Below are 16,842 nucleotides of genomic sequence, written 5' to 3' on the forward strand. Positions count from 1 at the left end.
CAGTCGTGACACTTCTGTTGCCCGCCATCTGGCTGACCGAAGCGAGGAACTCTTCCCTTCTGAGGACCTCCACCCGTGGGGTAGTGTGGCCGAGCGGTCTAAGGCGCTAGATTTAGGCTCCAGTCTCTCCGGAGGCGTGGGTTCAAATCCCACCGCTGCCATAATCTTGTGATTTTCGAAGACCGAGCCTGTCCTTTCATCAGGGCCTCGTGAGCAAACGTCGACGTCCCTCTCCGCATTTGCTGCAAGTCTTGGGAGTCTGAGCCACGCCCTGCTTGCAGTGACTGGAGGCGACCAAATTTGAGCAAGCTTTTTGATACAGCTGTTGCCTCCGCTTCCAGAGACGCCTTGCGGTTTGAGGACCGCTACTCTTGTGCTGAGCTAGCAAAGGCTAGGCCAGTCTGTTGAACTGCCTTCTTCACAAGAGTGAAAAATATGTCGGGACTGCAAAGGGCCTGACTGACAGGCCTGCATTGGCTTAGCCTTGTTGCGAAGGCTTTTCCCCTGTCTGTGTGGCGTTGGTGGTATAGTGGTTAGCATAGCTGCCTTCCAAGCAGTTGACCCGGGTTCGATTCCCGGCCAACGCAACGACCCTCTCTTTAAGGTCCTCTATGCTGCCTCCCTAGGGCCGCCGGTCTTGCTGTAAGATTGCACCGCCTCATTGGTGAGCCACCACTGCGGTAGCGTGGCCGAGCGGTCTAAGGCGCTGGATTAAGGCTCCAGTCTCTTCGGGGGCGTGGGTTCGAATCCCACCGCTGCCATTATGACCAGCAGCGCAAGAAGAGATGGCTTGGGCCTTGCCCTCAAACCACAGTCGTGACACTTCTTTTGCCCGCCATCTCGCTGACCGAAGCGAGGAACTCTTCCCTTCTGAGGACCTCCACCCGGGGGGTAGTGTGGCTGAGCGGTCTAAGGCGCTGGATTTAGGCTCCAGTCTCTCCGGAGGCGTGGGTTCAAATCCCACCGCTGCCATTATCTTGTGATTTTCGAAGACCGAGCCTGTCCTTTCATCAGGGCCTCGTGAGCAAACGTCGACGTCCCTCTCCGCATTTGCTGCAAGTCTTGGGAGTCTGAGCCACGCCCTGCTTGCAGTGTCTGGAGGCGACCAAATTTGAGCAAGCTTTTTGATACAGCTGTTGCCTCCGCTTCCAGAGACGCCTTGCGGTTTGAGGACCGCTACTCTTGTGCTGAGCTAGCAAAGGCTAGGCCAGTCTGTTGAACTGCCTGCTTCACAAGAGTGAAAAATATGTCGGGACTGCAAAGGGCCTGACTGACAGGCCTGCATTGGCTTAGCCTTTTTGCGAAGGCTTTTCCCCTGTCTGTGTGGCGTTGGTGGTATAGTGGTTAGCATAGCTGCCTTCCAAGCAGTTGACCCGGGTTCGATTCCCGGCCAACGCAACGACCCTCTCTTTAAGGTCCTCTTTGCTGCCTCCCTAGGGCCTCCGGTCTTGCTGTAAGATTGCACCGCCTCATTGGTGAGCCACCACTGCGGTAGCGTGGCCGAGCGGTCTAAGGCGCTGGATTAAGGCTCCAGTCTCTTCGGGGGCGTGGGTTCGAATCCCACCGCTGCCATTATGACCAGCAGCGCAAGAAGAGATGGCTTGGGCCTTGCCCTCAAACCACAGTCGTGACACTTCTGTTGCCCGCCATCTCGCTGACCGAAGCGAGGAACTCTTCCCTTCTGAGGACCTCCACCCGGGGGGTAGTGTGGCCGAGCGGTCTAAGGCGCTGGATTTAGGCTCCAGTCTCTCCGGAGGCGTGGGTTCAAATCCCACCGCTGCCATTATCTTGTGATTTTCGAAGACCGAGCCTGTCCTTTCATCAGGCCTCGTGAGCAAACGTCGACGTCCCTCTCCGCATTTGCTGCAAGTCTTGGGAGTCTGAGCCACGCCCTGCTTGCAGTGTCTGGAGGCGACCAAATTTGAGCAAGCTTTTTGATACAGCTGTTGCCTCCGCTTCCAGAGACGCCTTGCGGTTTGAGGACCGCTACTCTTGTGCTGAGCTAGCAAAGGCTAGGCCAGTCTGTTGAACTGCCTGCTTCACAAGAGTGAAAAATATGTCGGGACTGCAAAGGGCCTGACTGACAGGCCTGCATTGGCTTAGCCTTTTTGCGAAGGCTTTTCCCCTGTCTGTGTGGCGTTGGTGGTATAGTGGTTAGCATAGCTGCCTTCCAAGCAGTTGACCCGGGTTCGATTCCCGGCCAACGCAACGACCCTCTCTTTAAGGTCCTCTTTGCTGCCTCCCTAGGGCCTCCGGTCTTGCTGTAAGATTGCACCGCCTCATTGGTGAGCCACCACTGCGGTAGCGTGGCCGAGCGGTCTAAGGCGCTGGATTAAGGCTCCAGTCTCTTCGGGGGCGTGGGTTCGAATCCCACCGCTGCCATTATGACCAGCAGCGCAAGAAGAGATGGCTTGGGCCTTGCCCTCAAACCACAGTCGTGACACTTCTGTTGCCCGCCATCTCGCTGACCGAAGCGAGGAACTCTTCCCTTCTGAGGACCTCCACCCGGGGGGTAGTGTGGCCGAGCGGTCTAAGGCGCTGGATTTAGGCTCCAGTCTCTCCGGAGGCGTGGGTTCAAATCCCACCGCTGCCATTATCTTGTGATTTTCGAAGACCGAGCCTGTCCTTTCATCAGGCCTCGTGAGCAAACGTCGACGTCCCTCTCCGCATTTGCTGCAAGTCTTGGGAGTCTGAGCCACGCCCTGCTTGCAGTGTCTGGAGGCGACCAAATTTGAGCAAGCTTTTTGATACAGCTGTTGCCTCCGCTTCCAGAGACGCCTTGCGGTTTGAGGACCGCTACTCTTGTGCTGAGCTAGCAAAGGCTAGGCCAGTCTGTTGAACTGCCTGCTTCACAAGAGTGAAAAATATGTCGGGACTGCAAAGGGCCTGACTGACAGGCCTGCATTGGCTTAGCCTTGTTGCGAAGGCTTTTCCCCTGTCTGTGTGGCGTTGGTGGTATAGTGGTTAGCATAGCTGCCTTCCAAGCAGTTGACCCGGGTTCGATTCCCGGCCAACGCAATGACCCTCTCTTTAAGGTCCTCTTTGCTGCCTCCCTAGGGCCTCCGGTCTTGCTGTAAGATTGCCCCGCCTCATTGGTGAGCCACCACTGCGGTAGCGTGGCCGAGCGGTCTAAGGCGCTGGATTAAGGCTCCAGTCTCTTCGGGGGCGTGGGTTCGAATCCCACCGCTGCCATTATGACCAGCAGCGCAAGAAGAGATGGCTTGGGCCTTGCCCTCAAACCACAGTCGTGACACTTCTGTTTCCCGTCATCTGGCTGACCGAAGCGAGGAACTCTTCCCTTCTGAGGACCTCCACCCGTGGGGTAGTGTGGCCGAGCGGTCTAAGGCGCTGGATTTAGGCTCCAGTCTCTCCGGAGGCGTGGGTTCAAATCCCACCACTGCCATTATCTTGTGATTTTCGAAGACCGAGCCTGTCCTTTCATCAGGGCCTCGTGAGCAAACGTCGACGTCCCTCTCCGCATTTGCTGCAAGTCTTGGGAGTCTGAGCCACGCCCTGCTTGCAGTGACTGGAGGCGACCAAATTTGAGCAAGCTTTTTGATACAGCTGTTGCCTCCGCTTCCAGAGACGCCTTGCGGTTTGAGGACCGCTACTCTTGTGCTGAGCTAGCAAAGGCTAGGCCAGTCTGTTGAACTGCCTGCTTCACAAGAGTGAAAAATATGTCGGGACTGCAAAGGGCCTGACTGACAGGCCTGCATTGGCTTAGCCTTGTTGCGACGGCTTTTCCCCTGTCTGTGTGGCGTTGGTGGTATAGTGGTTAGCATAGCTGCCTTCCAAGCAGTTGACCCGGGTTCGATTCCCGGCCAACGCAACGACCCTCTCTTTAAGGTCCTCTTTGCTGCCTCCCTAGGGCCTCCGGTCTTGCTGTAAGATTGCCCCGCCTCATTGGGAGTCTGAGCCACGCCCTGCTTGCAGTGTCTGGAGGCGACCAAATTTGAGCAAGCTTTTTCATACAGCTGTTGCCTCCGCTTCCAGAGACGCCTTGCGGTTTGAGGACCGCTACTCTTGTGCTGAGCTAGCAAAGGCTAGGCCAGTCTGTTGAACTGCCTGCTTCACAAGAGTGAAAAATATGTCGGGACTGCAAAGGGCCTGACTGACAGGCCTGCATTGGCTTAGCCTTGTTGCGAAGGCTTTTCCCCTGTCTGTGTGGCGTTGGTGGTATAGTGGTTAGCATAGCTGCCTTCCAAGCAGTTGACCCGGGTTCGATTCCCGGCCAACGCAACGACCCTCTCTTTAAGGTCCTCTTTGCTGCCTCCCTAGGGCCTCCGGTCTTGCTGTAAGATTGCACCGCCTCATTGGTGAGCCACCACTGCGGTAGCGTGGCCGAGCGGTCTAAGGCGCTGGATTAAGGCTCCAGTCTCTTCGGGGGCGTGGGTTCGAATCCCACCGCTGCCATTATGACCAGCAGCGCAAGAAGAGATGGCTTGGGCCTTGCCCTCAAACCACAGTCGTGACACTTCTGTTGCCCGCCATCTCGCTGACCGAAGCGAGGAACTCTTCCCTTCTGAGGACCTCCACCCGGGGGGTAGTGTGGCCGAGCGGTCTAAGGCGCTGGATTTAGGCTCCAGTCTCTCCGGAGGCGTGGGTTCAAATCCCACCGCTGCCATTATCTTGTGATTTTCGAAGACCGAGCCTGTCCTTTCATCAGGCCTCGTGAGCAAACGTCGACGTCCCTCTCCGCATTTGCTGCAAGTCTTGGGAGTCTGAGCCACGCCCTGCTTGCAGTGTCTGGAGGCGACCAAATTTGAGCAAGCTTTTTGATACAGCTGTTGCCTCCGCTTCCAGAGACGCCTTGCGGTTTGAGGACCGCTACTCTTGTGCTGAGCTAGCAAAGGCTAGGCCAGTCTGTTGAACTGCCTGCTTCACAAGAGTGAAAAATATGTCGGGACTGCAAAGGGCCTGACTGACAGGCCTGCATTGGCTTAGCCTTGTTGCGAAGGCTTTTCCCCTGTCTGTGTGGCGTTGGTGGTATAGTGGTTAGCATAGCTGCCTTCCAAGCAGTTGACCCGGGTTCGATTCCCGGCCAACGCAACGACCCTCTCTTTAAGGTCCTCTTTGCTGCCTCCCTAGGGCCTCCGGTCTTGCTGTAAGATTGCCCCGCCTCATTGGTGAGCCACCACTGCGGTAGTGTGGCCGAGCGGTCTAAGGCGCTGGATTAAGGCTCCAGTCTCTTCGGGGGCGTGGGTTCGAATCCCACCGCTGCCATTATGACCAGCAGCGCAAGAAGAGATGGCTTGGGCCTTGCCCTCAAACCACAGTCGTGACACTTCTGTTGCCCGCCATCTCGCTGACCGAAGCGAGAGACTCTTCCCTTCTGAGGACCTCCACCCGGGGGGTAGTGTGGCCGAGCGGTCTAAGGCGCTGGATTTAGGCTCCAGTCTCTCCGGAGGCGTGGGTTCAAATCCCACCGCTGCCATTATCTTGTGATTTTCGAAGACCGAGCCTGTCCTTTCATCAGGGCCTCGTGAGCAAACGTCGACGTCCCTCTCCGCATTTGCTGCAAGTCTTGGGAGTCTGAGCCACGCCCTGCTTGCAGTGTCTGGAGGCGACCAAATTTGAGCAAGCTTTTTGATACAGCTGTTGCCTCCGCTTCCAGAGACGCCTTGCGGTTTGAGGACCGCTACTCTTGTGCTGAGCTAGCAAAGGCTAGGCCAGTCTGTTGAACTGCCTGCTTCACAAGAGTGAAAAATATGTCGGGACTGCAAAGGGCCTGACTGACAGGCCTGCATTGGCTTAGCCTTGTTGCGAAGGCTTTTCCCCTGTCTGTGTGGCGTTGGTGGTATAGTGGTTAGCATAGCTGCCTTCCAAGCAGTTGACCCGGGTTCGATTCCCGGCCAACGCAACGACCCTCTCTTTAAGGTCCTCTTTGCTGCCTCCCTAGGGCCTCCGGTCTTGCTGTAAGATTGCCCCGCCTCATTGGTGAGCCACCACTGCGGTAGCGTGGCCGAGCGGTCTAAGGCGCTGGATTAAGGCTCCAGTCTCTTCGGGGGCGTGGGTTCGAATCCCACCGCTGCCATTATGACCAGCAGCGCAAGAAGAGATGGCTTGGGCCTTGCCCTCAAACCACAGTCGTGACACTTCTGTTGCCCGCCATCTCGCTGACCGAAGCGAGGAACCCTTCCCTTCTGAGGACCTCCACCCGGGGGGTAGTGTGGCCGAGCGGTCTAAGGCGCTGGATTTAGGCTCCAGTCTCTCCGGAGGCGTGGGTTCAAATCCCACCGCTGCCATTATCTTGTGATTTTCGAAGACCGAGCCTGTCCTTTCATCAGGCCTCGTGAGCAAACGTCGACGTCCCTCTCCGCATTTGCTGCAAGTCTTGGGAGTCTGAGCCACGCCCTGCTTGCAGTGTCTGGAGGCGACCAAATTTGAGCAAGCTTTTTGATACAGCTGTTGCCTCCGCTTCCAGAGACGCCTTGCGGTTTGAGGACCGCTACTCTTGTGCTGAGCTAGCAAAGGCTAGGCCAGTCTGTTGAACTGCCTGCTTCACAAGGGTGAAAAATATGTCGGGACTGCAAAGGGCCTGACTGACAGGCCTGCATTGGCTTAGCCTTGTTGCGAAGGCTTTTCCCCTGTCTGTGTGGCGTTGGTGGTATAGTGGTTAGCATAGCTGCCTTCCAAGCAGTTGACCCGGGTTCGATTCCCGGCCAACGCAACGACCCTCTCTTTAAGGTCCTCTTTACTGCCTCCCTAGGGCCTCCGGTCTTGCTGTAAGATTGCCCCGCCTCATTGGTGAGCCACCACTGCGGTAGCGTGGCCGAGCGGTCTAAGGCGCTGGATTAAGGCTCCAGTCTCTTCGGGGGCGTGGGTTCGAATCCCACCGCTGCCATTATGACCAGCAGCGCAAGAAGAGATGGCCTGGGCCTTGCCCTCAAACCACAGTCGTGACACTTCTGTTGCCCGCCATCTCGCTGACTGAAGCGAGGAACTCTTCCCTTCTGAGGACCTCCACCCGAAGGCTTTTCCCCTGTCTGTGTGACGTTGGTGGTATAGTGGTTAGCATAGCTGCCTTCCAAGCAGTTGACCCGGGTTCGATTCCCGGCCAACGCAACGACCCTCTCTTTAAGGTCCTCTTTGCTGCCTCCCTAGGGCCTCCGGTCTTGCTGTAAGATTGCCCCGCCTCATTGGTGAGCCACCACTGCGGTAGCGTGGCCGAGCGGTCTAAGGCGCTGGATTAAGGCTCCAGTCTCTTCGGGGGCGTGGGTTCGAATCCCACCATTGCCATTATGACCAGCAGCGCAAGAAGAGATGGCTTGGGCCTTGCCCTCAAACCACAGTCGTGACACTTCTGTTGCCCGCCATCTGGCTGACCGAAGCGAGGAACTCTTTACTTCTGAGGACCTCCACCCGTGGGGTAGTGTGGCCGAGCAGTCTAAGGCGCTGGATTTAGGCTCCAGTCTCTCCGGAGGCGTGGGTTCAAATCCCACCGCTGCCATAATCTTGTGATTTTCGAAGACCGAGCCTGTCCTTTCATCAGGGCCTCGTGAGCAAACGTCGACGTCCCTCTCCGCATTTGCTGCAAGTCTTGGGAGTCTGAGCCACGCCCTGCTAGCAGTGACTGGAGGCGACCAAATTTGAGCAAGCTTTTTGATACAGCTGTTGCCTCCGCTTCCAGAGACGCCTTGCGGTTTGAGGACCGCTACTCTTGTGCTGAGCTAGCAAAGGCTAGGCCAGTCTGTTGAACTGCCTGCTTCACAAGAGTGAAAAATATGTCGGGACTGCAAAGGGCCTGACTGACAGGCCTGCATTGGCTTAGCCTTGTTGCGAAGGCTTTTCCCCTGTCTGTGTGGCGTTGGTGGTATAGTGGTTAGCATAGCTGCCTTCCAAGCAGTTGACCCGGGTTCGATTCCCGGCCAACGCAACGACCCTCTCTTTAAGGTCCTCTTTGCTGCCTCCCTAGGGCCTCCGGTCTTGCTGTAAGATTGCCCCGCCTCATTGGTGAGCCACCACTGCGGTAGCGTGGCCGAGCGGTCTAAGGCGCTGGATTAAGGCTCCAGTCTCTTCGGGGGCGTGGGTTCGAATCCCACCGCTGCCATTATGACCAGCAGCGCAAGAAGAGATGGCTTGGGCCTTGCCCTCAAACCACAGTCGTGACACTTCTGTTGCCCGCCATCTCACTGACCGAAGCGAGGAACCCTTCCCTTCTGAGGACCTCCACCCGGGGGGTAGTGTGGCCGAGCGGTCTAAGGCGCTGGATTTAGGCTCCAGTCTCTCCGGAGGCGTGGGTTCAAATCCCACCGCTGCCATTATCTTGTGATTTTCGAAGACCGAGCCTGTCCTTTCATCAGGCCTCGTGAGCAAACGTCGACGTCCCTCTCCGCATTTGCTGCAAGTCTTGGGAGTCTGAGCCACGCCCTGCTTGCAGTGTCTGGAGGCGACCAAATTTGAGCAAGCTTTTTGATACAGCTGTTGCCTCCGCTTCCAGAGACGCCTTGCGGTTTGAGGACCGCTACTCTTGTGCTGAGCTAGCAAAGGCTAGGCCAGTCTGTTGAACTGCCTGCTTCACAAGGGTGAAAAATATGTCGGGACTGCAAAGGGCCTGACTGACAGGCCTGCATTGGCTTAGCCTTGTTGCGAAGGCTTTTCCCCTGTCTGTGTGGCGTTGGTGGTATAGTGGTTAGCATAGCTGCCTTCCAAGCAGTTGACCCGGGTTCGATTCCCGGCCAACGCAACGACCCTCTCTTTAAGGTCCTCTTTACTGCCTCCCTAGGGCCTCCGGTCTTGCTGTAAGATTGCCCCGCCTCATTGGTGAGCCACCACTGCGGTAGCGTGGCCGAGCGGTCTAAGGCGCTGGATTAAGGCTCCAGTCTCTTCGGGGGCGTGGGTTCGAATCCCACCGCTGCCATTATGACCAGCAGCGCAAGAAGAGATGGCCTGGGCCTTGCCCTCAAACCACAGTCGTGACACTTCTGTTGCCCGCCATCTCGCTGACCGAAGCGAGGAACTCTTCCCTTCTGAGGACCTCCACCCGAAGGCTTTTCCCCTGTCTGTGTGACGTTGGTGGTATAGTGGTTAGCATAGCTGCCTTCCAAGCAGTTGACCCGGGTTCGATTCCCGGCCAACGCAACGACCCTCTCTTTAAGGTCCTCTTTGCTGCCTCCCTAGGGCCTCCGGTCTTGCTGTAAGATTGCCCCGCCTCATTGGTGAGCCACCACTGCGGTAGCGTGGCCGAGCGGTCAAAGGCGCTGGATTAAGGCTCCAGTCTCTTCGGGGGCGTGGGTTCGAATCCCACCGCTGCCATTATGACCAGCAGCGCAAGAAGAGATGGCTTGGGCCTTGCCCTCAAACCACAGTCGTGACACTTCTGTTGCCCGCCATCTCGCTGACCGAAGCGAGGAACCCTTCCCTTCTGAGGACCTCCACCCGGGGGGTAGTGTGGCCGAGCGGTCTAAGGCGCTGGATTTAGGCTCCAGTCTCTCCGGAGGCGTGGGTTCAAATCCCACCGCTGCCATTATCTTGTGATTTTCGAAGACCGAGCCTGTCCTTTCATCAGGCCTCGTGAGCAAACGTCGACGTCCCTCTCCGCATTTGCTGCAAGTCTTGGGAGTCTGAGCCACGCCCTGCTTGCAGTGTCTGGAGGCGACCAAATTTGAGCAAGCTTTTTGATACAGCTGTTGCCTCCGCTTCCAGAGACGCCTTGCGGTTTGAGGACCGCTACTCTTGTGCTGAGCTAGCAAAGGCTAGGCCAGTCTGTTGAACTGCCTGCTTCACAAGGGTGAAAAATATGTCGGGACTGCAAAGGGCCTGACTGACAGGCCTGCATTGGCTTAGCCTTGTTGCGAAGGCTTTTCCCCTGTCTGTGTGGCGTTGGTGGTATAGTGGTTAGCATAGCTGCCTTCCAAGCAGTTGACCCGGGTTCGATTCCCGGCCAACGCAACGACCCTCTCTTTAAGGTCCTCTTTACTGCCTCCCTAGGGCCTCCGGTCTTGCTGTAAGATTGCCCCGCCTCATTGGTGAGCCACCACTGCGGTAGCGTGGCCGAGCGGTCTAAGGCGCTGGATTAAGGCTCCAGTCTCTTCGGGGGCGTGGGTTCGAATCCCACCGCTGCCATTATGACCAGCAGCGCAAGAAGAGATGGCCTGGGCCTTGCCCTCAAACCACAGTCGTGACACTTCTGTTGCCCGCCATCTCGCTGACCGAAGCGAGGAACTCTTCCCTTCTGAGGACCTCCACCCGAAGGCTTTTCCCCTGTCTGTGTGACGTTGGTGGTATAGTGGTTAGCATAGCTGCCTTCCAAGCAGTTGACCCGGGTTCGATTCCCGGCCAACGCAACGACCCTCTCTTTAAGGTCCTCTTTGCTGCCTCCCTAGGGCCTCCGGTCTTGCTGTAAGATTGCCCCGCCTCATTGGTGAGCCACCACTGCGGTAGCGTGGCCGAGCGGTCTAAGGCGCTGGATTAAGGCTCCAGTCTCTTCGGGGCCGTGGGTTCGAATCCCACCATTGCCATTATGACCAGCAGCGCAAGAAGAGATGGCTTGGGCCTTGCCCTCAAACCACAGTCGTGACACTTCTGTTGCCCGCCATCTGGCTGACCGAAGCGAGGAACTCTTCCCTTCTGAGGACCTCCACCCGTGGGGTAGTGTGGCCGAGCGGTCTAAGGCGCTGGATTTAGGCTCCAGTCTCTCCGGAGGCGTGGGTTCAAATCCCACCGCTGCCATAATCTTGTGATTTTCGAAGACCGAGCCTGTCCTTTCATCAGGGCCTCGTGAGCAAACGTCGACGTCCCTCTCCGCATTTGCTGCAAGTCTTGGGAGTCTGAGCCACGCCCTGCTTGCAGTGACTGGAGGCGACCAAATTTGAGCAAGCTTTTTGATACAGCTGTTGCCTCCGCTTCCAGAGACGCCTTGCGGTTTGAGGACCGCTACTCTTGTGCTGAGCTAGCAAAGGCTAGGCCAGTCTGTTGAACTGCCTGCTTCACAAGAGTGAAAAATATGTCGGGACTGCAAAGGGCCTGACTGACAGGCCTGCATTGGCTTAGCCTTGTTGCGAAGGCTTTTCCCCTGTCTGTGTGGCGTTGGTGGTATAGTGGTTAGCATAGCTGCCTTCCAAGCAGTTGACCCGGGTTCGATTCCCGGCCAACGCAACGACCCTCTCTTTAAGGTCCTCTATGCTGCCTCCCTAGGGCCGCCGGTCTTGCTGTAAGATTGCACCGCCTCATTGGTGAGCCACCACTGCGGTAGCGTGGCCGAGCGGTCTAAGGCGCTGGATTAAGGCTCCAGTCTCTTCGGGGGCGTGGGTTCGAATCCCACCGCTGCCATTATGACCAGCAGCGCAAGAAGAGATGGCTTGGGCCTTGCCCTCAAACCACAGTCGTGACACTTCTTTTGCCCGCCATCTCGCTGACCGAAGCGAGGAACTCTTCCCTTCTGAGGACCTCCACCCGGGGGGTAGTGTGGCCGAGCGGTCTAAGGCGCTGGATTTAGGCTCCAGTCTCTCCGGAGGCGTGGGTTCAAATCCCACCGCTGCCATTATCTTGTGATTTTCGAAGACCGAGCCTGTCCTTTCATCAGGGCCTCGTGAGCAAACGTCGACGTCCCTCTCCGCATTTGCTGCAAGTCTTGGGAGTCTGAGCCACGCCCTGCTTGCAGTGTCTGGAGGCGACCAAATTTGAGCAAGCTTTTTGATACAGCTGTTGCCTCCGCTTCCAGAGACGCCTTGCGGTTTGAGGACCGCTACTCTTGTGCTGAGCTAGCAAAGGCTAGGCCAGTCTGTTGAACTGCCTGCTTCACAAGAGTGAAAAATATGTCGGGACTGCAAAGGGCCTGACTGACAGGCCTGCATTGGCTTAGCCTTGTTGCGAAGGCTTTTCCCCTGTCTGTGTGGCGTTGGTGGTATAGTGGTTAGCATAGCTGCCTTCCAAGCAGTTGACCCGGGTTCGATTCCCGGCCAACGCAACGACCCTCTCTTTAAGGTCCTCTTTGCTGCCTCCCTAGGGCCTCCGGTCTTGCTGTAAGATTGCACCGCCTCATTGGTGAGCCACCACTGCGGTAGCGTGGCCGAGCGGTCTAAGGCGCTGGATTAAGGCTCCAGTCTCTTCGGGGGCGTGGGTTCGAATCCCACCGCTGCCATTATGACCAGCAGCGCAAGAAGAGATGGCTTGGGCCTTGCCCTCAAACCACAGTCGTGACACTTCTGTTGCCCGCCATCTCGCTGACCGAAGCGAGGAACTCTTCCCTTCTGAGGACCTCCACCCGGGGGGTAGTGTGGCCGAGCGGTCTAAGGCGCTGGATTTAGGCTCCAGTCTCTCCGGAGGCGTGGGTTCAAATCCCACCGCTGCCATTATCTTGTGATTTTCGAAGACCGAGCCTGTCCTTTCATCAGGCCTCGTGAGCAAACGTCGACGTCCCTCTCCGCATTTGCTGCAAGTCTTGGGAGTCTGAGCCACGCCCTGCTTGCAGTGTCTGGAGGCGACCAAATTTGAGCAAGCTTTTTGATACAGCTGTTGCCTCCGCTTCCAGAGACGCCTTGCGGTTTGAGGACCGCTACTCTTGTGCTGAGCTAGCAAAGGCTAGGCCAGTCTGTTGAACTGCCTGCTTCACAAGAGTGAAAAATATGTCGGGACTGCAAAGGGCCTGACTGACAGGCCTGCATTGGCTTAGCCTTGTTGCGAAGGCTTTTCCCCTGTCTGTGTGGCGTTGGTGGTATGGTGGTTAGCATAGCTGCCTTCCAAGCAGTAGACCCGGGTTCGATTCCCGGCCAACGCAACGACCCTCTCTTTAAGGTCCTCTTTGCTGCCTCCCTAGGGCCTCCGGTCTTGCTGTAAGATTGCCCCGCCTCATTGGGAGTCTGAGCCACGCCCTGCTTGCAGTGTCTGGAGGCGACCAAATTTGAGCAAGCTTTTTGATACAGCTGTTGCCTCCGCTTCCAGAGACGCCTTGCGGTTTGAGGACCGCTACTCTTGTGCTGAGCTAGCAAAGGCTAGGCCAGTCTGTTGAACTGCCTGCTTCACAAGAGTGAAAAATATGTCGGGACTGCAAAGGGCCTGACTGACAGGCCTGCATTGGCTTAGCCTTGTTGCGAAGGCTTTTCCCCTGTCTGTGTGGCGTTGGTGGTATGGTGGTTAGCATAGCTGCCTTCCAAGCAGTTGACCCGGGTTTGATTCCCGGCCAACGCAACGACCCTCTCTTTAAGGTCCTCTTTGCTGCCTCCCTAGGGCCTCCGGTCTTGCTGTAAGATTGCCCCGCCTCATTGGTGAGCCACCACTGCGGTAGCGTGGCCGAGCGGTCTAAGGCGCTGGATTAAGGCTCCAGTCTCTTCGGGGGCGTGGGTTCGAATCCCACCGCTGCCATTATGACCAGCAGCGCAAGAAGAGATGGCTTGGGCCTTGCCCTCAAACCACAGTCGTGACACTTCTGTTGCCCGCCATCTCGCTGACCGAAGCGAGGAACTCTTCCCTTCTGAGGACCTCCACCCGTGGGGTAGTGTGGCCGAGCGGTCTAAGGCGCTGGATTTAGGCTCCAGTCTCTCCGGAGGCGTGGGTTCAAAACCCACCGCTGCCATTATCTTGTGATTTTCGAAGACCGAGCCTGTCCTTTCATCAGGGCCTCGTGAGCAAACGTCGACGTCCCTCTCCGCATTTGCTGCAAGTCTTGGGAGTCTGAGCCACGCCCTGCTTGCAGTGACTGGAGGCGACCAAATTTGAGCAAGCTTTTTGATACAGCTGTTGCCTCCGCTTCCAGAGACGCCTTGCGGTTTGAGGACCGCTACTCTTGTGCTGAGCTAGCAAAGGCTAGGCCAGTCTGTTGAACTGCCTGCTTCACAAGAGTGAAAAATATGTCGGGACTGCAAAGGGCCTGACTGACAGGCCTGCATTGGCTTAGCCTTGTTGCGAAGGCTTTTCCCCTGTCTGTGTGGCGTTGGTGGTATAGTGGTTAGCATAGCTGCCTTCCAAGCAGTTGACCCGGGTTCGATTCCCGGCCAACGCAACGACCCTCTCTTTAAGGTCCTCTTTGCTGCCTCCCTAGGGCCTCCGGTCTTGCTGTAAGATTGCCCCGCCTCATTGGTGAGCCACCACTGCGGTAGCGTGGCCGAGCGGTCTAAGGCGCTGGATTAAGGCTCCAGTCTCTTCGGGGGCGTGGGTTCGAATCCCACCGCTGCCATTATGACCAGCAGCGCAAGAAGAGATGGCTTGGGCCTTGCCCTCAAACCACAGTCGTGACACTTCTGTTGCCCGCCATCTCGCTGACCGAAGCGAGGAACTCTTCCCTTCTGAGGACCTCCACCCGTGGGGTAGTGTGGCCGAGCGGTCTAAGGCGCTGGATTTAGGCTCCAGTCTCTCCGGAGGCGTGGGTTCAAATCCCACCGCTGCCATTATCTTGTGATTTTCGAAGACCGAGCCTGTCCTTTCATCAGGGCCTCGTGAGCAAACGTCGACGTCCCTCTCCGCATTTGCTGCAAGTCTTGGGAGTCTGAGCCACGCCCTGCTAGCAGTGACTGGAGGCGACCAAATTTGAGCAAGCTTTTTGATACAGCTGTTGCCTCCGCTTCCAGAGACGCCTTGCGGTTTGAGGACCGCTACTCTTGTGCTGAGCTAGCAAAGGCTAGGCCAGTCTGTTGAACTGCCTGCTTCACAAGAGTGAAAAATATGTCGGGACTGCAAAGGGCCTGACTGACAGGCCTGCATTGGCTTAGCCTTGTTGCGAAGGCTTTTCCCCTGTCTGTGTGGCGTTGGTGGTATAGTGGTTAGCATAGCTGCCTTCCAAGCAGTTGACCCGGGTTCGATTCCCGGCCAACGCAACGACCCTCTCTTTAAGGTCCTCTTTGCTGCCTCCCTAGGGCCTCCGGTCTTGCTGTAAGATTGCCCCGCCTCATTGGTGAGCCACCACTGCGGTAGCGTGGCCGAGCGGTCTAAGGCGCTGGATTAAGGCTCCAGTCTCTTCGGGGGCGTGGGTTCGAATCCCACCGCTGCCATTATGACCAGCAGCGCAAGAAGAGATGGCTTGGGCCTTGCCCTCAAACCACAGTCGTGACACTTCTGTTGCCCGCCATCTCGCTGACCGAAGCGAGGAACCCTTCCCTTCTGAGGACCTCCACCCGGGGGGTAGTGTGGCCGAGCGGTCTAAGGCGCTGGATTTAGGCTCCAGTCTCTCCGGAGGCGTGGGTTCAAATCCCACCGCTGCCATTATCTTGTGATTTTCGAAGACCGAGCCTGTCCTTTCATCAGGCCTCGTGAGCAAACGTCGACGTCCCTCTCCGCATTTGCTGCAAGTCTTGGGAGTCTGAGCCACGCCCTGCTTGCAGTGTCTGGAGGCGACCAAATTTGAGCAAGCTTTTTGATACAGCTGTTGCCTCCGCTTCCAGAGACGCCTTGCGGTTTGAGGACCGCTACTCTTGTGCTGAGCTAGCAAAGGCTAGGCCAGTCTGTTGAACTGCCTGCTTCACAAGGGTGAAAAATATGTCGGGACTGCAAAGGGCCTGACTGACAGGCCTGCATTGGCTTAGCCTTGTTGCGAAGGCTTTTCCCCTGTCTGTGTGGCGTTGGTGGTATAGTGGTTAGCATAGCTGCCTTCCAAGCAGTTGACCCGGGTTCGATTCCCGGCCAACGCAACGACCCTCTCTTTAAGGTCCTCTTTACTGCCTCCCTAGGGCCTCCGGTCTTGCTGTAAGATTGCCCCGCCTCATTGGTGAGCCACCACTGCGGTAGCGTGGCCGAGCGGTCTAAGGCGCTGGATTAAGGCTCCAGTCTCTTCGGGGGCGTGGGTTCGAATCCCACCGCTGCCATTATGACCAGCAGCGCAAGAAGAGATGGCCTGGGCCTTGCCCTCAAACCACAGTCGTGACACTTCTGTTGCCCGCCATCTCGCTGACTGAAGCGAGGAACTCTTCCCTTCTGAGGACCTCCACCCGAAGGCTTTTCCCCTGTCTGTGTGACGTTGGTGGTATAGTGGTTAGCATAGCTGCCTTCCAAGCAGTTGACCCGGGTTCGATTCCCGGCCAACGCAACGACCCTCTCTTTAAGGTCCTCTTTGCTGCCTCCCTAGGGCCTCCGGTCTTGCTGTAAGATTGCCCCGCCTCATTGGTGAGCCACCACTGCGGTAGCGTGGCCGAGCGGTCTAAGGCGCTGGATTAAGGCTCCAGTCTCTTCGGGGGCGTGGGTTCGAATCCCACCATTGCCATTATGACCAGCAGCGCAAGAAGAGATGGCTTGGGCCTTGCCCTCAAACCACAGTCGTGACACTTCTGTTGCCCGCCATCTGGCTGACCGAAGCGAGGAACTCTTCCCTTCTGAGGACCTCCACCCGGGGGGTAGTTTTGCCTTAGACCGCTCGGCCACACTACCCCACGGGTGGAGGTCCTCAGAAGGGAAGAGTTCCTCGCTTCGGTCAGCGAGATGGCGGGCAACAGAAGTGTCACGACTGTGGTTTGAGGGCAAGGCCCAAGCCATCTCTTCTTGCGCTGCTGGTCATAATGGCAACGGTGGGATTCGAACCCACGCCCCCGAAGAGACTGGAGCCTTAATCCAGCGCCTTAGACCGCTCGGCCACGCTACCGCAGTGGTGGCTCACCAATGAGGCGGGGAAATCTTACAGCAAGACCGGAGGCCCTAGGGAGGCAGCAAAGAGGACCTTAAAGAGAGGGTCGTTGCGTTGGCCGGGAATCGAACCCGGGTCAACTGCTTGGAAGGCAGCTATGCTAACCACTATACCACCAACGCCACACAGACAGGGGAAAAGCCTTCGCAACAAGGCTAAGCCAATGCAGGCCTGTCAGTCAGGCCCTTTGCAGTCCCGACATATTTTTCACTCTTGTGAAGCAGGCAGTTCAACAGACTGGCCTAGCCTTTGCTAGCTCAGCACAAGAGTAGCGGTCCTCAAACCGCAAGGCGTCT

General features: G+C 57.1%; 63 non-coding genes across 63 annotated transcripts; 61 read left to right on the plus strand and 2 right to left on the minus strand.

Moving 5' to 3' along the window:
- The first annotated feature begins 79 nt into the window (after positions 1-79).
- trnal-uag (transfer RNA leucine (anticodon UAG)) lies at positions 80-161 on the plus strand. The gene has a single exon. It is a non-coding gene; the product is annotated as a tRNA-Leu (tRNA).
- Positions 162-515: 354 nt separating this feature from the next.
- Positions 516-587, plus strand: trnag-ucc (transfer RNA glycine (anticodon UCC)). The gene has a single exon. It is a non-coding gene; the product is annotated as a tRNA-Gly (tRNA).
- A 92-nt stretch (positions 588-679) lies between these two features.
- trnal-aag (transfer RNA leucine (anticodon AAG)) lies at positions 680-761 on the plus strand. Its single transcript has one exon. It is a non-coding gene; the product is annotated as a tRNA-Leu (tRNA).
- Positions 762-890: 129 nt separating this feature from the next.
- Positions 891-972, plus strand: trnal-uag (transfer RNA leucine (anticodon UAG)). Its single transcript has one exon. It is a non-coding gene; the product is annotated as a tRNA-Leu (tRNA).
- Positions 973-1,326: 354 nt separating this feature from the next.
- On the plus strand, positions 1,327-1,398 carry trnag-ucc (transfer RNA glycine (anticodon UCC)). The gene has a single exon. It is a non-coding gene; the product is annotated as a tRNA-Gly (tRNA).
- Positions 1,399-1,490: 92 nt separating this feature from the next.
- On the plus strand, positions 1,491-1,572 carry trnal-aag (transfer RNA leucine (anticodon AAG)). Its single transcript has one exon. It is a non-coding gene; the product is annotated as a tRNA-Leu (tRNA).
- A 129-nt stretch (positions 1,573-1,701) lies between these two features.
- trnal-uag (transfer RNA leucine (anticodon UAG)) lies at positions 1,702-1,783 on the plus strand. The gene has a single exon. It is a non-coding gene; the product is annotated as a tRNA-Leu (tRNA).
- A 353-nt stretch (positions 1,784-2,136) lies between these two features.
- Positions 2,137-2,208, plus strand: trnag-ucc (transfer RNA glycine (anticodon UCC)). Its single transcript has one exon. It is a non-coding gene; the product is annotated as a tRNA-Gly (tRNA).
- Positions 2,209-2,300: 92 nt separating this feature from the next.
- On the plus strand, positions 2,301-2,382 carry trnal-aag (transfer RNA leucine (anticodon AAG)). The gene has a single exon. It is a non-coding gene; the product is annotated as a tRNA-Leu (tRNA).
- A 129-nt stretch (positions 2,383-2,511) lies between these two features.
- trnal-uag (transfer RNA leucine (anticodon UAG)) lies at positions 2,512-2,593 on the plus strand. Its single transcript has one exon. It is a non-coding gene; the product is annotated as a tRNA-Leu (tRNA).
- A 353-nt stretch (positions 2,594-2,946) lies between these two features.
- trnag-ucc (transfer RNA glycine (anticodon UCC)) lies at positions 2,947-3,018 on the plus strand. The gene has a single exon. It is a non-coding gene; the product is annotated as a tRNA-Gly (tRNA).
- Positions 3,019-3,110: 92 nt separating this feature from the next.
- trnal-aag (transfer RNA leucine (anticodon AAG)) lies at positions 3,111-3,192 on the plus strand. Its single transcript has one exon. It is a non-coding gene; the product is annotated as a tRNA-Leu (tRNA).
- A 129-nt stretch (positions 3,193-3,321) lies between these two features.
- Positions 3,322-3,403, plus strand: trnal-uag (transfer RNA leucine (anticodon UAG)). The gene has a single exon. It is a non-coding gene; the product is annotated as a tRNA-Leu (tRNA).
- Positions 3,404-3,757: 354 nt separating this feature from the next.
- trnag-ucc (transfer RNA glycine (anticodon UCC)) lies at positions 3,758-3,829 on the plus strand. Its single transcript has one exon. It is a non-coding gene; the product is annotated as a tRNA-Gly (tRNA).
- Positions 3,830-4,167: 338 nt separating this feature from the next.
- On the plus strand, positions 4,168-4,239 carry trnag-ucc (transfer RNA glycine (anticodon UCC)). The gene has a single exon. It is a non-coding gene; the product is annotated as a tRNA-Gly (tRNA).
- A 92-nt stretch (positions 4,240-4,331) lies between these two features.
- Positions 4,332-4,413, plus strand: trnal-aag (transfer RNA leucine (anticodon AAG)). The gene has a single exon. It is a non-coding gene; the product is annotated as a tRNA-Leu (tRNA).
- A 129-nt stretch (positions 4,414-4,542) lies between these two features.
- trnal-uag (transfer RNA leucine (anticodon UAG)) lies at positions 4,543-4,624 on the plus strand. Its single transcript has one exon. It is a non-coding gene; the product is annotated as a tRNA-Leu (tRNA).
- A 353-nt stretch (positions 4,625-4,977) lies between these two features.
- Positions 4,978-5,049, plus strand: trnag-ucc (transfer RNA glycine (anticodon UCC)). Its single transcript has one exon. It is a non-coding gene; the product is annotated as a tRNA-Gly (tRNA).
- A 92-nt stretch (positions 5,050-5,141) lies between these two features.
- On the plus strand, positions 5,142-5,223 carry trnal-aag (transfer RNA leucine (anticodon AAG)). The gene has a single exon. It is a non-coding gene; the product is annotated as a tRNA-Leu (tRNA).
- A 129-nt stretch (positions 5,224-5,352) lies between these two features.
- trnal-uag (transfer RNA leucine (anticodon UAG)) lies at positions 5,353-5,434 on the plus strand. Its single transcript has one exon. It is a non-coding gene; the product is annotated as a tRNA-Leu (tRNA).
- Positions 5,435-5,788: 354 nt separating this feature from the next.
- trnag-ucc (transfer RNA glycine (anticodon UCC)) lies at positions 5,789-5,860 on the plus strand. The gene has a single exon. It is a non-coding gene; the product is annotated as a tRNA-Gly (tRNA).
- A 92-nt stretch (positions 5,861-5,952) lies between these two features.
- trnal-aag (transfer RNA leucine (anticodon AAG)) lies at positions 5,953-6,034 on the plus strand. The gene has a single exon. It is a non-coding gene; the product is annotated as a tRNA-Leu (tRNA).
- Positions 6,035-6,163: 129 nt separating this feature from the next.
- On the plus strand, positions 6,164-6,245 carry trnal-uag (transfer RNA leucine (anticodon UAG)). Its single transcript has one exon. It is a non-coding gene; the product is annotated as a tRNA-Leu (tRNA).
- Positions 6,246-6,598: 353 nt separating this feature from the next.
- trnag-ucc (transfer RNA glycine (anticodon UCC)) lies at positions 6,599-6,670 on the plus strand. The gene has a single exon. It is a non-coding gene; the product is annotated as a tRNA-Gly (tRNA).
- A 92-nt stretch (positions 6,671-6,762) lies between these two features.
- On the plus strand, positions 6,763-6,844 carry trnal-aag (transfer RNA leucine (anticodon AAG)). The gene has a single exon. It is a non-coding gene; the product is annotated as a tRNA-Leu (tRNA).
- Positions 6,845-6,993: 149 nt separating this feature from the next.
- Positions 6,994-7,065, plus strand: trnag-ucc (transfer RNA glycine (anticodon UCC)). The gene has a single exon. It is a non-coding gene; the product is annotated as a tRNA-Gly (tRNA).
- A 92-nt stretch (positions 7,066-7,157) lies between these two features.
- On the plus strand, positions 7,158-7,239 carry trnal-aag (transfer RNA leucine (anticodon AAG)). Its single transcript has one exon. It is a non-coding gene; the product is annotated as a tRNA-Leu (tRNA).
- A 129-nt stretch (positions 7,240-7,368) lies between these two features.
- Positions 7,369-7,450, plus strand: trnal-uag (transfer RNA leucine (anticodon UAG)). The gene has a single exon. It is a non-coding gene; the product is annotated as a tRNA-Leu (tRNA).
- Positions 7,451-7,804: 354 nt separating this feature from the next.
- On the plus strand, positions 7,805-7,876 carry trnag-ucc (transfer RNA glycine (anticodon UCC)). The gene has a single exon. It is a non-coding gene; the product is annotated as a tRNA-Gly (tRNA).
- Positions 7,877-7,968: 92 nt separating this feature from the next.
- trnal-aag (transfer RNA leucine (anticodon AAG)) lies at positions 7,969-8,050 on the plus strand. The gene has a single exon. It is a non-coding gene; the product is annotated as a tRNA-Leu (tRNA).
- A 129-nt stretch (positions 8,051-8,179) lies between these two features.
- trnal-uag (transfer RNA leucine (anticodon UAG)) lies at positions 8,180-8,261 on the plus strand. The gene has a single exon. It is a non-coding gene; the product is annotated as a tRNA-Leu (tRNA).
- Positions 8,262-8,614: 353 nt separating this feature from the next.
- Positions 8,615-8,686, plus strand: trnag-ucc (transfer RNA glycine (anticodon UCC)). The gene has a single exon. It is a non-coding gene; the product is annotated as a tRNA-Gly (tRNA).
- Positions 8,687-8,778: 92 nt separating this feature from the next.
- trnal-aag (transfer RNA leucine (anticodon AAG)) lies at positions 8,779-8,860 on the plus strand. Its single transcript has one exon. It is a non-coding gene; the product is annotated as a tRNA-Leu (tRNA).
- Positions 8,861-9,009: 149 nt separating this feature from the next.
- trnag-ucc (transfer RNA glycine (anticodon UCC)) lies at positions 9,010-9,081 on the plus strand. The gene has a single exon. It is a non-coding gene; the product is annotated as a tRNA-Gly (tRNA).
- A 92-nt stretch (positions 9,082-9,173) lies between these two features.
- trnal-aag (transfer RNA leucine (anticodon AAG)) lies at positions 9,174-9,255 on the plus strand. Its single transcript has one exon. It is a non-coding gene; the product is annotated as a tRNA-Leu (tRNA).
- Positions 9,256-9,384: 129 nt separating this feature from the next.
- On the plus strand, positions 9,385-9,466 carry trnal-uag (transfer RNA leucine (anticodon UAG)). Its single transcript has one exon. It is a non-coding gene; the product is annotated as a tRNA-Leu (tRNA).
- Positions 9,467-9,819: 353 nt separating this feature from the next.
- Positions 9,820-9,891, plus strand: trnag-ucc (transfer RNA glycine (anticodon UCC)). The gene has a single exon. It is a non-coding gene; the product is annotated as a tRNA-Gly (tRNA).
- Positions 9,892-9,983: 92 nt separating this feature from the next.
- trnal-aag (transfer RNA leucine (anticodon AAG)) lies at positions 9,984-10,065 on the plus strand. Its single transcript has one exon. It is a non-coding gene; the product is annotated as a tRNA-Leu (tRNA).
- Positions 10,066-10,214: 149 nt separating this feature from the next.
- trnag-ucc (transfer RNA glycine (anticodon UCC)) lies at positions 10,215-10,286 on the plus strand. The gene has a single exon. It is a non-coding gene; the product is annotated as a tRNA-Gly (tRNA).
- A 92-nt stretch (positions 10,287-10,378) lies between these two features.
- trnal-aag (transfer RNA leucine (anticodon AAG)) lies at positions 10,379-10,460 on the plus strand. The gene has a single exon. It is a non-coding gene; the product is annotated as a tRNA-Leu (tRNA).
- Positions 10,461-10,589: 129 nt separating this feature from the next.
- On the plus strand, positions 10,590-10,671 carry trnal-uag (transfer RNA leucine (anticodon UAG)). The gene has a single exon. It is a non-coding gene; the product is annotated as a tRNA-Leu (tRNA).
- Positions 10,672-11,025: 354 nt separating this feature from the next.
- Positions 11,026-11,097, plus strand: trnag-ucc (transfer RNA glycine (anticodon UCC)). Its single transcript has one exon. It is a non-coding gene; the product is annotated as a tRNA-Gly (tRNA).
- Positions 11,098-11,189: 92 nt separating this feature from the next.
- Positions 11,190-11,271, plus strand: trnal-aag (transfer RNA leucine (anticodon AAG)). The gene has a single exon. It is a non-coding gene; the product is annotated as a tRNA-Leu (tRNA).
- Positions 11,272-11,400: 129 nt separating this feature from the next.
- Positions 11,401-11,482, plus strand: trnal-uag (transfer RNA leucine (anticodon UAG)). The gene has a single exon. It is a non-coding gene; the product is annotated as a tRNA-Leu (tRNA).
- Positions 11,483-11,836: 354 nt separating this feature from the next.
- Positions 11,837-11,908, plus strand: trnag-ucc (transfer RNA glycine (anticodon UCC)). The gene has a single exon. It is a non-coding gene; the product is annotated as a tRNA-Gly (tRNA).
- A 92-nt stretch (positions 11,909-12,000) lies between these two features.
- On the plus strand, positions 12,001-12,082 carry trnal-aag (transfer RNA leucine (anticodon AAG)). Its single transcript has one exon. It is a non-coding gene; the product is annotated as a tRNA-Leu (tRNA).
- Positions 12,083-12,211: 129 nt separating this feature from the next.
- On the plus strand, positions 12,212-12,293 carry trnal-uag (transfer RNA leucine (anticodon UAG)). The gene has a single exon. It is a non-coding gene; the product is annotated as a tRNA-Leu (tRNA).
- A 353-nt stretch (positions 12,294-12,646) lies between these two features.
- On the plus strand, positions 12,647-12,718 carry trnag-ucc (transfer RNA glycine (anticodon UCC)). The gene has a single exon. It is a non-coding gene; the product is annotated as a tRNA-Gly (tRNA).
- A 338-nt stretch (positions 12,719-13,056) lies between these two features.
- Positions 13,057-13,128, plus strand: trnag-ucc (transfer RNA glycine (anticodon UCC)). Its single transcript has one exon. It is a non-coding gene; the product is annotated as a tRNA-Gly (tRNA).
- Positions 13,129-13,220: 92 nt separating this feature from the next.
- On the plus strand, positions 13,221-13,302 carry trnal-aag (transfer RNA leucine (anticodon AAG)). Its single transcript has one exon. It is a non-coding gene; the product is annotated as a tRNA-Leu (tRNA).
- Positions 13,303-13,431: 129 nt separating this feature from the next.
- trnal-uag (transfer RNA leucine (anticodon UAG)) lies at positions 13,432-13,513 on the plus strand. Its single transcript has one exon. It is a non-coding gene; the product is annotated as a tRNA-Leu (tRNA).
- Positions 13,514-13,867: 354 nt separating this feature from the next.
- Positions 13,868-13,939, plus strand: trnag-ucc (transfer RNA glycine (anticodon UCC)). The gene has a single exon. It is a non-coding gene; the product is annotated as a tRNA-Gly (tRNA).
- A 92-nt stretch (positions 13,940-14,031) lies between these two features.
- On the plus strand, positions 14,032-14,113 carry trnal-aag (transfer RNA leucine (anticodon AAG)). Its single transcript has one exon. It is a non-coding gene; the product is annotated as a tRNA-Leu (tRNA).
- Positions 14,114-14,242: 129 nt separating this feature from the next.
- trnal-uag (transfer RNA leucine (anticodon UAG)) lies at positions 14,243-14,324 on the plus strand. The gene has a single exon. It is a non-coding gene; the product is annotated as a tRNA-Leu (tRNA).
- A 354-nt stretch (positions 14,325-14,678) lies between these two features.
- trnag-ucc (transfer RNA glycine (anticodon UCC)) lies at positions 14,679-14,750 on the plus strand. The gene has a single exon. It is a non-coding gene; the product is annotated as a tRNA-Gly (tRNA).
- Positions 14,751-14,842: 92 nt separating this feature from the next.
- trnal-aag (transfer RNA leucine (anticodon AAG)) lies at positions 14,843-14,924 on the plus strand. The gene has a single exon. It is a non-coding gene; the product is annotated as a tRNA-Leu (tRNA).
- Positions 14,925-15,053: 129 nt separating this feature from the next.
- Positions 15,054-15,135, plus strand: trnal-uag (transfer RNA leucine (anticodon UAG)). The gene has a single exon. It is a non-coding gene; the product is annotated as a tRNA-Leu (tRNA).
- A 353-nt stretch (positions 15,136-15,488) lies between these two features.
- trnag-ucc (transfer RNA glycine (anticodon UCC)) lies at positions 15,489-15,560 on the plus strand. Its single transcript has one exon. It is a non-coding gene; the product is annotated as a tRNA-Gly (tRNA).
- Positions 15,561-15,652: 92 nt separating this feature from the next.
- trnal-aag (transfer RNA leucine (anticodon AAG)) lies at positions 15,653-15,734 on the plus strand. Its single transcript has one exon. It is a non-coding gene; the product is annotated as a tRNA-Leu (tRNA).
- A 149-nt stretch (positions 15,735-15,883) lies between these two features.
- Positions 15,884-15,955, plus strand: trnag-ucc (transfer RNA glycine (anticodon UCC)). The gene has a single exon. It is a non-coding gene; the product is annotated as a tRNA-Gly (tRNA).
- A 92-nt stretch (positions 15,956-16,047) lies between these two features.
- Positions 16,048-16,129, plus strand: trnal-aag (transfer RNA leucine (anticodon AAG)). The gene has a single exon. It is a non-coding gene; the product is annotated as a tRNA-Leu (tRNA).
- A 293-nt stretch (positions 16,130-16,422) lies between these two features.
- Positions 16,423-16,504, minus strand: trnal-aag (transfer RNA leucine (anticodon AAG)). The gene has a single exon. It is a non-coding gene; the product is annotated as a tRNA-Leu (tRNA).
- A 92-nt stretch (positions 16,505-16,596) lies between these two features.
- Positions 16,597-16,668, minus strand: trnag-ucc (transfer RNA glycine (anticodon UCC)). Its single transcript has one exon. It is a non-coding gene; the product is annotated as a tRNA-Gly (tRNA).
- Positions 16,669-16,842: the final 174 nt, after the last annotated feature.

The sequence above is a fragment of the Sardina pilchardus genome, chromosome 15 (genome assembly GCF_963854185.1).
Source record: "Sardina pilchardus chromosome 15, fSarPil1.1, whole genome shotgun sequence".
NCBI lineage: Eukaryota > Metazoa > Chordata > Actinopteri > Clupeiformes > Clupeidae > Sardina > Sardina pilchardus.